Here is a 10263-nt window from a genome sequence, read left to right as displayed (position 1 = left end):
CCATCCTTTGTAAGTAAACCCAACATATTGGTTCCTCAGTGTGAACTATGGTGGACTCTTGTTTGAGTTTGTCACTTGTAAGGGGGAAGTGCTGTTCGTGACTCCCCAGAAAAGGCATTCTCACTGCAGCAAAGCATTGTGATAAATCAGGTTTCCTCTTGAGGACATATTTGTTGATCAGATAGTATAGTCATTATATACACTTCTTTTGTCTTACAGAGTCACTCCTGACATTACGTGGACTATAAACATACCTCCTTTGATGTTAATATATTTATTATGTAATTTTTCACATTCTGAATACTAAGTTTCTCTCATCATCTGCATTCATTCGTTCATTCATATTCTTTCTGTCTGCCTGTCTGTCTCCCTATCTCTCTCTCTCTCTCTCTTGCTCTCTCTCCTCTCTTTCTCTCTCGTGTGTGTGTAACAGTGGTTAATAAGTTGAGTGATTTAGACATGCTAGTATTGCAATTTGAGAGAAAGTTAATGAATGCTATGTCCCTCCAGACCTAAGGTAATCCACTTCTATGAGTTTCACGTGAGGCATTGTGGAACCGCATGCATGATTTGCATAAGGAGGTTGATGATGTTTAGTGGATGACTGAGCTGTTCCCTTGCATGAACAAACAAATTGAACGTTAGAGAAGACAAAAGACTAAGCCATGGAGAAAGTGAAAGCAGCAGCTTTATTCCTTCAGAATGGGAGAGACCAAGGGCTAGACATCCTCTCGAGGGATCTGATGGGTGCTATCTAGGGTCCCTATGTCCTTCCGCTTCCCCCTCATTTCAGCTCCCACGTCTTCTTGCCATTGCTCCTCACAGTGACTTCTGGGAGTAAGCAGCCGCCATCTCAGGAAGCCTGCTCTTCCATTCCTAGCCTACCTATGACCATCTAACTTTCCTTTATTCCCGCCCTCAGAGACTGGCACCAATTGCTGTCAGGAAAGGGGGTGATGATCGCTCTAGCTGCTTCATGCTGTGAGGGGGCGTAGTACAGGGGGCTGTCAGTCCAAGAGAGAGGGAATGACCCGTGAGGTAGGCAGACTCCTGGAGCTAGTCTTGTTTTGGCAGGCAATATGGCTGCATCTAAAGGGCCACCACAGTACAGACCAACGTAGGTGAGCATTTTCAGAAAAAGTCCCACATAGTAGCAACTGATCCAAGGCTGAGATGGAGCATGATGAACCCAGGATCTGTTTCCAGATACCTTGATAACTGTTGGAGTGACCAGAATCACAGTGCGGTCTCTTTCACATGGCTTCTAAAGAAGGAGAGAGAAAAGAGATGTAACTCGGAAATCAAAGGATCATTAAAACAATAGTGGACTTGTCTCTCTCGACTGCAGGTAGACACAGCAGTGTGGGATTGGGCCAAGGTCATGACATCTGATATCTGGGCAACATTTTTTGTTATCAAGAAGAAAATTGCCAATGAGAAATAGCTGTCTAAACAACATCTCATATGGTTTTAAACTTAATGTCTAGGGAGTGTGCTTTCTTTCTTTTTTTTAAATATTTATTTATTTATTAAGTATACAGTATTCTGTCTGCGTGTATGCCTACAGGCCAGAAGAGGGCACCAGATCTCATTACAGATGGTTGTGAGCCACCATGTGGTTGCTGGGAATTGAACTCAGGACCTTTGGAAGAGCAGGCAGTGCTCTTAACCTCTGAGCCATCTCTCAGCCCGGGAGTGTGCTTTCTTAAACTGTTAAAGAAACATATGAGTCAATCATTTTATTCTTTGGTTATATTTCCTGTTGGGAGTTTAAGACCATGCAAGTGGACATAACTACATTTACTTATTTCTTTTTTTTTTATTGTCAAGGCCACTTGAGGATATGGTCCTTGAGGGTGACTTGGGTTTAAGAGAAACCTCAGAACTGTGTTCATTCCATGTGAGGATAATTCAGAGGCTTAGCCATGGTTTTGCTTGGAAACATAGAGGGCATTTTTCCTCTGCTTTGACCCTCTTCTTTGTAGATTGGACACTGGTTCCACTTCAGCGGGTGGAATCTCCACAGTCTTTCTGAACAAAAGAAAAGGTGATTCCACAGTCAAAGAACATCTGGTGAGATGCTTGTGCCTGTACTTGACCTTGGAGAGCAAGGGGGAATAGATCCTCCCTTTTAATCCTTCTGACCACATTAGTATGGCCTTCAAGAATGGCAGTAAAACACACAGAGTGACAGATACAGCCAAACACTTAAATTTTGGTTAAATAAACATATTTGTTCTGTAAGGGTTAAACCTAGAGCATAACTCCATTGATTTAAACAGAGCCTAGACATCAATGTGCCAAATTCTTAACTTTGACATACCTTATATAACTTGCTCAGATCCCTATCACTTGCTTAAGCTTTCCAGCTTTCTTTTCCATCCTGGAAAAATAATCAGGCATTTTCTGAGACATAATAACATCCACAGATCAATAGTCAACAAGCCGAGCTGGGATGATCTTTTGAAATCTGGCACACCAGAGCCATGGCAATTCTTCCGTTTAGAAGATATAGTGCTATGTAATAGTGCTTTAATAAAGGAAAGGTCGATCTCAAGTGCATACTTTATAAATTCAAACGACATGTGCACATACTGTTAAACTACCCATTGTGCTCAATAAGCTCCCAAGTAAACCTTATAGAAAGCATAAGACAGTCTTTATACAGACAGAGAACACGCATCCTTAGTGAGAAGGGACTAAAAATCATTCCTGGCCAGGCAGGGCTATCTAATTGAGAAGAAATGTGGTCATAGTCCCAAAGATCATCAGGGTAGCAGGAACTATGGCACAGCTGTTGGACAGTTTACGGGACTTTTTGCTAGCCCTGATGCGCCCAATTATTTGGTTCTGGGCGCATACACATGTATTCAAAATAGTAGGCAGAAAGGCAGAAGTACTTAGATATCACAGCAATCTGAAAGCACCTATCAAGCTTTACCCAGGAAGAATCCAGCCCATCTAACTTTCAGCCCAGGCCAGGGTCTGCTCACAGCAGAGGAGACTTTCTACTCACTAAGTCCAGATTGGATCCCTGTGTAGAATAAATACATAAATATATATACCAGGTGCTTTTTAAAGCCCATGCACCCAAGAGCCCCCAAAAGTAAGAACAGGACCTAGGGGAGCCATTGGTGATGACCACCCTTCCGCAGACAAAAGAAGATACATCGGAACACTTTCTAGATCTTGCCTTCCTAAATTTCCAGAGAGCTGGCTTCTCCAGAGTTAACACACGAGTATAAGTACTCATAACTTCCTCTGACTTACTATCAGCCTGAAAGAAGTGTAAGCCTGTCCAGCACATTTGCTCGAAGGTGAATGCCCAGTGTCCCCTTCAATGCCACCAGAGAGCTCTTTACACACAACAGGGCCTCTGAGAAGCCTAGGAAGGAATAGGCATGGATGGAGTATTTGCAATGTCAGAATTGTCATCTGTCCCACAGTCCAGCTAAGGGAAATCCTATTCCTGCTACCACCACCCTGCCACACACATGGGGACAACTTTTTAACTAAAAAAAATTTTCATTTTACATACCAACTCCAGTCCCCCCTTCCTATCTCCTACCCCACCATTCCTCAGAGGGGATATGGCCTTCATTGGTGAGTCAACGAACTCTGGCATACAAAACTGAGGCAGAATCAAGTCCCTCTCCCCGTATCAAGGCTAAGCAAGGTATCCCATCATAAGGAATAGACTCCAAAAAGCCAGTTCATACACCTGGGAAAGGTCCTGGTGCTACTACCAGTCCCCTCCCCCGCCCCACTCCTGTCAGATCAAGTCACTGTGTTGACAATCCTTTGAGGCAGAACATTCACACCTCTCCAGAAGTCAGAGCAAGACAGGCCTCCAGGAGCCATGTAGGTTTCAGGAGAATAGTGAAGGTCCCTCAGGGCTGCCAACACCTGGGGAATCTTTACTGTACAGAGAAAGGACTTTCCTTCCTAGATCATGCATAGCTGCCCCATTGGGATTTCAAGCATTTCCCCATTTGAACTCAAAGGAAGCTTGCTGCTGGAGGCGACAGTTCAGCCCAACTGACTGACTACAGGTATGGCCTTTGTTGAAGTCAAGTCTCTCAATGACCTAGAGTTTGCACGTAGATTAGGCTGGCCAGCCTAGGAGACCCAGCGGTGCATATCTGTTGGCTCATCTTACTGAGATTGGTACTGTCTATCACCCACCACCTCAGGCTTGCAACAAGCATCCTCTGTGGACCGAGCCATCTTCCCAGGCTCTAGATCAGCTTTTCCTTGGCCTGCTTTACTTATTTGTGTTTTCATCTGCTCCTACTTATTTGTCTAATTGAGTCCTAGTTTTTTTTCTTTTTGTTTTTTTTTTTTTTTTTTTTACTTTTTTTAGTCTCTGTTGGTTTTCTTTGTTCTAGTTTTCATTATACCTTGGTATTAATTTTACTTCCAGTCCCCCCCCCGCCCCCGTAACAAATTCATTTGCCTCTGGGAATGTTCTGGGTCTGGGTAACAGCTATTTGGCTTTTAGCCAGGTTTTGATTTTCTTTGGTTTTGTCCGGTTGGGTTGAATTTGAGATTTTCTGGTTTTATTTATTGAATTATTTATTGAATTTTTCTTTCTGGTTTAACTTTTTGTGGTTTTCTGGGTGTTCTTTCATTTGGCAAACATGTGATGTTTGCTTTGGAGTTTCAGTTTGAGTTTTTACTTGTAATGATTTGATATTTATTTTGGGGTGTGACAGTTCTTTTATTCCCATCTTTTCTCATTTCTTTATTTCCCTTTCATGGTTTCACTCCACACTCAGCCATTCTGAACTATGATCCTTCTACCTCACTCAACTGTGAGCTGATTTTTTGATTTCTCATTTTAATGGTCTGGGTTGTTTTGGTTTTCTAGTTTTTAGTCTTTTTTTTATTAACTTATTTATTTATTAAAGATTTCTGTCTCTTCCCCGCCACTGCCTCCCATTTCCCTCCCCCTCCCCTAATTAAGTCCCCCCCCTTCAGCCCAAAAAGCAATCAGGGTTCCCTGTCCTGTGGGAAGTCCAAGGAACCCCCACCTCCATCCAGGTCTAGTAAGTTGAGCATCCAAACCGCCTAGGCTCCCACAAAGCCAGTGCGGACCGCGAGGGGTGCACCCACACACTGAGACAATGGGGATGTTCTACTGGGAACTCACCAAGACCAGCTGGCCTGGGTCTCGAAAAGCCTGGGATAAAACCGGACTCTCTGAACATAGCGGACAATGAGGACTACTGAGAACTCAAGAACAATGGCAATGGGTTTCTGATCCTACTGCACGCACTGGCTTTGTAGTTTTTAGTCGTTTATGTGGTATTTAGTATTTGCCTTTTTTTCTTTTCTTTTAATTTTTTTTTCATTTCTTGTGCTCTCATACTTCATTTCTTCTTTTGCTTTCTTTTTCTTTTTGTAGTAGCATTCCCACCTACAATGAGTAGGGACAGTAGGGGACAAGAGCAGGGCCCGATACTGTGCCTGTCACACATGATGAAGGGACAATTTTATCCTAAGGAGCGGAGGCTAAGGCAGCACCGCTAAGGTCAAGCTGGCCTACCATCACCTCCCAGGTGAACCAGACGCTGAGCAAGTTGTCGCGCAACAGGAGAAGCGGTTCAAACGAGTGAATGCAGGTGTGGTCCTTGTAAGGACTGTCTGATCCCTACCGTTGTTCTGTTCCTCTAAGGAATCAAAACCCAACAGAGCACTTTCTCACGCATGGAAGCGACTGAAGGAAAACAGCTACTTAATCCATTCAGGAGACCAGCGCCCTGAAGAGGCCACACAACTCTCCAACAGTAGCTAACTGCTCTAGGCTATTGCCCCTGATGAAGATTTAGCCTACAGAGACGCCTTGGTCCTGATACTGTCCTAATGGAAAGGGAGCAGCAGGGTAAAAATAATTTAAATTCCAGCCTTCGCAAAGGTTAAAAAGACTGAAGCAACATGAAAAGTTTGTTCCTTCCCCACAGACGTCTTTCTGGAATTTCCTTACAATGACCTCCAAGTAGACATCTGACTTCGGAGGTCCTATTTTATTAATATGGCAACAGGTGCCTGTCCTGTTTTTGCAGGGACCACCTTGTCAGAGCTAAGGAAACAACTTTGTCAAGTGCAAAATTGTGCCCCCTGTAAGCTTCCTAAAGTGTTAAGGAGCATGCATTATTAGTCCATTATTAGTAACATACTCAGAGGCTAACAGTAAAAGAAGAGGCCAATTGTACAAAATCTCATGGGTTACCCATGGCTACGAAAGCAAAAAGATGTTAACAATTAATTGCAATGAAGACACAAACTGCCCTGACTCTGACATTGTGGCAGCCATGAAAGATAACGGGTTTGATACCCAAGACATAAAAGAGCCTTTAATACACAACATCTTAAAGAAACCGTGGCCGGGTACCACCTAATTAGGGGCCAGACATCACGACAATGGCTATTAAAACCAAGGAAAGCCTAGGAACCTAGGGGTGGCATCTTTCCTTTCCCTTCTACTGAAGACCCTGCCACTTTCCCTCTGCCCCCCAGGAGAAGGACCAGTAAACCTTCCTTTGGAGATGCACAGTATGAACTGATAATGATTATAAAGACCAAGAAAAGCAAACAGGGGAGACAAATGCCCTGTTCTGCATGAGAGGACAGCCATTTGGACTAGAGCCCACCAAGGCTCTATGATGGAACCGTGAATTCATTCACTAAGAAAATGTGGGCGGGGGGGGGGCATATGGAAGAAACCAGATTTTTCCCGCAGTTTATCAGAGAAGGCAGAGAACAAACTGAACATCAGCATCCAGTTCAGGCCAGCCCGTGGGCTGGAAGGGAGGGAGGAAGAGTACTGGGGTATGCCTATTAAGACTGTGCTGGTGTATGTTACCTCCACAAATCCGCATCCTTGTCAGACTTGTCAGATGAGCATGTCTCCCAAGAAGTGAGTGGGCAAGGGGAGATTTACGAGAACAATTGAATGAAGTGAGCCAGGTACATTTTGACATTGAGAACAATTGAATGAAGTGAGCCAGGTACATTTTGACATTGGGCTTTATCTCCGCTTTTGCTCGTGCCCTTGTCTATTGGGAGTAAAATTTGTACATTCAGAGGGCAAAGCACATTTGGAGGCTAGATCCAGACATCAAGCAATGGCTAAGTCATACCTACCAACGCATTTGGCACCTCACAAGATAAATCCCACTACTCATTTATCAATACATTGCATGTGCTGTTTATGGTCACCGAAAGACTAGATCCGGAAGTGGAATTTGACCCAACTCCCAACACACACATTTGAACCCCAACCATATTTGTCAAAGCGTCCTCCCAGATCCCTGGTCTGGGGGTTGATTGTCCCCTTACATTCTGGAACAAGCAAGGAAGGGAAAAGCAAAACAGTCCAATCCAATAGTAAAAACTGTCTCTGAGAACATCGAGATGGCAATCTGTAACAGCTGTTACCGTGGTTTATCCCTTGATAGGAAAATGCCTGCAGTGGGAATGGGAAGCCAGAAGTTCCTCATTCACAAAGAGCTCAAAGCTAGCTACCTCGTAGGGCTCCCCAGGTGATTTCAGACCCCTAATTTTGTTACATTTTATTTATTCTCACAATTGAGCACCCCCAGTCATCTCTAGAATGTTTGTAAATCCCCTCAATTTGAGGTATTTTCTTATACCTGCTGTTTCTTCCACCATTTACTGCCTTTTTTAAAATTTATTATTGCCTACTACTACATAATAAAAAGATCCTGTAAAACCAGAAGCGCAGGTATCACAGACCATAATGTGCAGAGCCATTCTGCTCGTGAAACCGGAGTAAAGAGCAGAAAGATGTTACAGAGGATGAGGATGAGGATGGAGACGAAGGATGATGAGGTCCCAGGAAGGAGGGTGGTCTATGCGATGGGAAAAAGAAGTGATGGGGAGGGAAGATAAAGGTCAACAAGTTCAGACAGGAGGACCCAGTTTGAGAGCGGTGCTAAGCAAGGTGGTCACAGTCACTCGAATCCCTGACTTGAGTGTTCTTGCATTTAAAGCGGCCAGCCACAGTGCACTGAGCTCCATGACCCTGAGGCACACATGTGGGAAACCCAGACTACTGTGTGTTTCTCATTCCAGGACAAATGACCTTTCTAGTAAGGAGGGCATTAGCAAATGATGGAGCTTATCCAGGGAATATTCTAGCCATCCAGAACTCCAGCCCCAGGGGATTCGGGTTGAAAGGAGAGAAAGAGATACAGAGACTCAAGTTGAATCAGCAGCTGTAGACTTGAAAAAAATAACTCGAGGAACTGAACCCAGGTGAAAACCCCCTGTTGCTATTGGACCACAATGTCCTTGCCCCCTTCTTTTCCAGTTTCCTCTGCAGTGCGGATGGAGAGGAGACAGAGCAGCAGACCTGATTGAAGCACCGGCACCAGCACCACCACCACCACCACCCCGACCCCCATCTCAATTTTGGTAATTTTATGTTTTTTGCTGCCCCTTCTCTGAGTTTGACAGGTCTTTTCCCGTTTGGCCCCTATTCCTTACCCCCAATGTATAGACAGGGCAAGGAGATTCTCAAACTGTATCTATCTCAGTTTCGCCTTTACAGATTTCTTTTGGCTCCTGCCTCTGGCTCCCTGCCTCTGAAAAAAGTGTGGAGATGACAAAGTCACACTCAGGATCACTAATGGAAGAAGACAGAGGAAAACTGTAGGCTCCTTCCAAATACCTCACAGGAGCCAGGCTCTTGCCTCAGCCTCTGAGAGGATGCCAGCACACGCTGAGGGACTGACTCACTATGGCAGGGACAGACTGGCCTGCTCTTCTGCCCTCTGAGACCTCCTGCTTCTGAGACTTGGTCTCCAAAGACTTCTCTTGGGTAGCTTCCTGGAGCTTACAGCTTTAACTTTTCCAACCTCTCTTCATAGGCACCCTACTGCCTGCTAGGGTCTTAGTCTCTGCTTTCTGGGTTGAATTTCTAGTTTTCTGTTTGAATCATAGCACCTATGTTGCAAATAAATTTCCCTTTGTTTATTGACTCTTCACGGTCCCCTCGCTTCATTCTTGGAGGGATAGCAAGACAAAAAAGCAAAAGGTAAGAAACATCAGCCTTCTCATTCAACAGGGATTCCTATGAGTATGATTCTAATTAGTAGGAATTCCAATGTTACTAAAGTCAGTGAAGCCTCCAACCCCAGAGAACTCCAGTAAGGAAGTGGGGACTTCAATCAATGAGGACCCCAGACAAAACTGATCCCTGTCAATGAGACAGAACAAGCACTGGGCGACTCCAAAGAGTAGTCTAATCACTGGGCAACCTAGTCGGTATGGATCGCAATGCACAGGATCTCCTGTCAACTGGGATTCGCATTAACAAAGATCCTATTCAGCTTACTCTATGGGAAGGACTAAGCACCCCATTAAGTGGGGACTTGGGTCAGCAGACTCATTAGAGCGAGCTGCACTTTGGTACTCAACCAAAGAACTGACCAACTAAGGTTGTGAGCCAAAGCTCAAAGTTACTGGAGCCAGGATCACCTCTGGTCATTGCAAACTGCTTCTTCTTGCACATGGCCCCCAGTCTATTCTTCTCTGTGCTTTACAGTGGTAGGAGATATAAGATAGCACACTTTTTACTTTAGATATGTGTTTCTCACATGCTTCTGAATGGGAAAGATGGCCACAGAAATTCTCTTCCACTTCCTTTCTGGAAACCAGTCACCATTTTGGTGGTGAGTTCTTCCATGTCGTGTTGGAAGTTAACTGAAAAGGCAAAAATTCAAGGACATGGGGAGGCCTATCTGGGTTCCTCCAACAGTACCAAGTCATTCAAAATGCTTCTGAATGTTCCAGACTCTGAGCTACCTGCAGGAAATAAATGCAGATCTGTGTGGCTTTCAGACCCTGACAGACCATGTAGTAATGACCACTGGAAACAGTGGCACTATCAGCCAGAGGGGAGCCTGACAGAGTTCAGTAGACAGTTCTGGACTGCGAGTCACGGAGTGGCGTGAGCACGTTCTCCAGCATTGCCAAGAGTAGCTGGTGAAGCTGACTCCTTCACTACATTCCGTAAGAAGGTGACTCTTCTGAGGACATTCTCCATCTCGGATCCATGTCCAGGAGTCCTTCTAAAGCCTACCCACAGATATGGCTGTTTCAGTGGATGTTCAAGGGATGCCAATCAAAGAGCTAGATGTCTTGAATGGGAGGTTATGTGGCAAGACAGAAAAGGGAAGCAGCTCCATATGACAGGAAGGGTCCTGCTGCTAAAGGCGCATCTTGAGCACCAGCAAA

This window comes from Microtus oregoni, unplaced genomic scaffold (assembly GCF_018167655.1).
Source record: "Microtus oregoni isolate MIOR12 unplaced genomic scaffold, Mior012 000006F_ref0000085, whole genome shotgun sequence".
In the NCBI taxonomy this organism is placed as follows: domain Eukaryota; kingdom Metazoa; phylum Chordata; class Mammalia; order Rodentia; family Cricetidae; genus Microtus; species Microtus oregoni.
The sequence above is the reverse complement of the archived record's forward strand: the minus strand, read 5'-3'. Positions refer to the sequence as shown.